The sequence below is a fragment of the Myotis myotis genome, unplaced genomic scaffold (genome assembly GCF_014108235.1).
Source record: "Myotis myotis isolate mMyoMyo1 unplaced genomic scaffold, mMyoMyo1.p scaffold_m19_p_3, whole genome shotgun sequence".
Lineage (NCBI taxonomy): Eukaryota > Metazoa > Chordata > Mammalia > Chiroptera > Vespertilionidae > Myotis > Myotis myotis.
This window is the reverse complement of record NW_023416335.1, coordinates 47,214,321-47,218,351: the sequence shown is the minus strand read 5'-3', so window position 1 is coordinate 47,218,351 and position 4,031 is coordinate 47,214,321. Positions and strand designations below refer to the sequence as shown.

The following is a 4,031-nucleotide window of genomic DNA, read 5'->3' as shown; positions in this document are numbered from 1 at the left end:
CAATAAAAATCATTTCACTAAAGTTTTTATATTTTTTATTAATTTCAGAGAGGAAGGGAGAGGGAGAGACAGATAGAAACATCAGTGATGAGAGAGAATCATTGGTACATTGCCTCCTGCAGTCCCCCCTTCTGGGGAACGATATTTTTAACTTACATTGGGTTTATTGGGACATAACCCCATCGTAAGTCAAAGACTATCTGTACTTGTTGGCCTTTTGAATATTTTCTCTGAGGAAAAATATCTATTTGAGTCTTTCATCTGTTTTTTTTTTTTTTCACATTTGAGAAAGTAGTAAGGAATTTTACTGTCAAAACAAGTAAGAGATATGTGCTTAACAGAAGACACAAATAAATTAATTGTTCTCATCCTTTGAGACTCCAGGGCCTCTCTGTGGAAGGCTCACCTAGCTCCCTATGCAGACACGACCCCTCCAAAGCAAGAAGAGCAGGGGCCTGAGAGTGCTCAGGACAAGGACCACACCCGTCCACGGTGAGGAGAAATGAGCAGGTGCTTTTCCTGGCTCCTGTCCCCAGTACGCTCTGTGCTTACTAGTACACAGGTCTGAGGCTCGTTTGCGGGGCAGTGGTTGCATATAGGACCTTTTTTCATCCTTCCACGTGGCTCTCAGAAAAAGTTCCAGGTCCTGGTGACACTTGTTTCACATGAACGTCTGGACTAGAATCTACGTATACTTACTACCATCTTTATTTTAGAAAACCTTAACATCCATTAAGTTATACCAGTGGTTCCCAACCTTCCTAATGCTGCGACCCTTTAATACAGTTCCTCGTGTTGTGGTGACCGCCAACCATAAAATTATTTTCGTTGCTACTTCATAACTATAATTTTGCTACTGTTATGAATCATAATGTAAATATCTGATATGCAGGATGTATTTTCATTGTTATAAATTGAACATAATTAAAGCATAGTGATTAATCACAAAAACAATATGTATCCAAAACCGGTTTGGCTCAGTGGATAGAGCGTCGGCCTGCGGACTGAGAGGTCTCGGGTTCGATTCCGGTCAAGGGCATGTACCTGGGTTGCGGGCACATCCCCAGTGGGAGATGTGCAGGAGACAGCTGATTGATGTTTCTCTCCCATTGATGTTTCTGGCTCTCTATCCCTCTCCCTTCCTCTCTGTAAAAAATCAATAAAATATATTTTAAAAAAAAACAAAAACAAAAAAATATGTAATTATATATGTGTTTTCCGATGGTCTTAGGCGACCCCTGTGAAAGGGTCATTCGACCCCCAAAGGAGTCACGACCCACAGGTTGAGAACCGCTGATCTATACCAAAGCAGTAGGCTGAATTTTTCTCCCTTAGAAACTTTTCTTTTTTAAAAACAGAATATGATTATATTTAATACACAAGTTTGATACAACCAAAAAGTAAAACACCAGAAAATAGTAACAAAAAACATGGTATTGCATCTGCAATGCATGAGAAATGGTTAACATCTATAGTCATAAACAAGCTCTTAAAAACCAGTGACACTATAATAATGCAAGGAAACTGGAAAAATAAAATGAAAAAGTACAAGTGACGATTAAGCAGTGAGCATATATGATTTTGCTGAGCGGTGATGAAGAATAACTTCTCTGCAGTGTCAGTGAGCAGAATAAAGACACTCTTAGAAACTTTTCTACCAAATTGGAGTTAACTTAATCTCACTTCAAAGTGCAGCAGAGGATATGCAAGACTTGTGTTTGTTGACAGGCGAAAGGGCAGCCCTGCCCAACAGAACTGCCCAGGAGGCATCACAGTAAGAACTAGCTCTGACCGAAAGCTATAGCAAAAGCTATAGTGACGGCTCCGGTCTCCACTCAGGAGAAGGGTCCCTGCCAAAGTCTGGCTTTTCTTCATGCCCAGGTCTCAACCAGATTGTAGGTACCCGCACCGACAAGGATGGAGCACACAGCACCAGCCGTCAAGAGGGCCAGAGACTAGTCACTGAGCACCTCTACTCCCCGACTTACCCATGCCCTCGCTGACCCTGGTCTTTAAAGGAATCAAGAAGTCTTGGTTTGGGAACAACATAAGCATTTTCTACCTCATAAGCAATGATCAAGTTCTTGGCTAAATAATGCAAAAATAGGTAATCAGGCCTCCATACATCGCTGCTGAGAGTATCTAGTCTAACTTTAAATTAAAGCAATTGCACAATGACTTCTTCCACACAAGGACAAGCTTTGCACTAATGTTTCTCAAAAGCCAATTATGTCTGCAATTCTAGCCTCAGGTTAAGGTTTAAAAAACAAAACAAAAACACCGTTCCTATGTCAGAGCCAGGGTAACAAAGACACCTCTATTCAGTCATCTGGAGAGAAAGCTCTAAAAGCCGGTGGGTATGAGCACATTCAAGTCATGGGGTTTGAGATTAGGGGTCCGAGGTGGTTGTTTCTTCCCTCCCATACTGGCAGGTCCATCTTGGGCGGCTTGAAGGTGGCTGGATCTTCGGCCTTTCGGGTGGCCGGCATGCGCATCAGTTCCATTGGAGAAGGCTTCTGGGCTCCTCTGTAGGGCTGGGTGGCAAAGCCTCCCGAATCAGACTTCTGGAGGGATCTTGGTCCAAAAAGGCTCCATTTATCTGCTGAGTTTCTGTCTTTATCACCGCTTCCAGAATCCATGGTGCTAAAACGTGGGCCAGGTAAGGCTGTGGAAGAGCCAGAAGAGAACCGGCCTCCTGGCTTCTGCTTAGGGGAAGAGTGGGGGAAGCTGCTGGGGGTGGCCTGGGCGGATGTTGGGGTCCAGCCCCAGCTGGTCCAGGGGTTCCCATAGGTGTGGACGGAGTCAGCGAAGAAGGAATGACATGGAGGCAGTGTTCAGTCAATCAGCATAGCCAGGTTCTGTCTTTAGGTTCTCCAGCCAGGTTCTGTGTTTTATTGTCTTGTTACATCTGTATTTATACCAGTTGATTTTAATCCTATCAATTTCTATTCCAAAGGTTAGGGCGTTTGTTATCTCCATTCCAGGGAGTAAAGATTATGTAGCTTAAGCGTGATTGTTCGTAGTTAAAGTGATTAACTACCCGCCTGGCACTTAGTTAAAGAATTTTATTCCCTCCCTAACTTCAGGGAAAAACCCCTACCTCGGAGAGGTGACCTTGGTTAAAACACATATCGCCAAGAAGGGGAGCAAACATATTAAGAACAGTATGCCATATACACCAGGTCCCTTGAAACATATGCTGTGCAGATGTTTCTTTCCTGCAGCGACTGTGTCAAGCAGCAAGGATGGACCGGCTTCGGCAGGTGGAGGCCGGCTGCTTCTCTTCCCTCATTCTCTCTCCACTCTGTCGTTCTAGTTTCTTGGCAACATGCTGATACTTGCGCTCTGGAATCACTGGCTTCCAGGGGATGCTGCCCATGTCCGATGGAGGAGGAGTCACGGGCGTAGGGTCCTCCAGGGCATCATCATAGCTGAATGCCCGCAGCACATCCCGATGGGCAGGGACATCTTGCCTAGAGGCCCACTAGGCTCAAGAGCAGGCACTTCTGATGATCTCGAAGCCATTGAAAGACTGGACCCGGGTACTTTTTCTATATAGATTTCAGGGATGAGTCCCTGCCACCGGAGTGAAGTGATGTTTATGCTGCCAGATAGATATTAACAAGGACCATTGTCCAGCTGCTGCACGTTAGCTAAGGTGCTTGGGAAGAGCCCATCCATTCCAGAGGTTCTGTTTTGCAGCCACGGAGCTGCCTGCAGCCCGGGCTCCAGTACTAAACAGGCTCGGAGAATCCACGTCTCTCTAGCAGTGGTTCTCAACCTTCCTACTGCCGCGACCCTTTAATACAGTTCCTCATGTTGTGGTGACCCCCAACCATAAATTTATTTTTGTTGCTACTTCATCACTGTAATTTTGCTACTGTTATGAATTGTAACGTAAATATCTGATATGCAGGATGTATTTTCATTGTTATAAATTGAACATAATTAAAGCATAGTGATTAATCACAAAAACAATATGTAATTATGTATGTGTTTTCTGATGGTCTTAAGCGCCCCTGTGAAAGGGC

At 44.4% G+C, this 4,031-nt stretch overlaps 1 pseudogene; it reads right to left on the bottom strand.

Annotated features, from left to right (window-relative positions):
• Positions 1–2,343: 2,343 nt before the first annotated feature.
• LOC118649913 lies at positions 2,344–3,379 on the bottom strand (annotated as a pseudogene).
• Between the last annotated feature and the right edge of the window lie 652 nt (positions 3,380–4,031).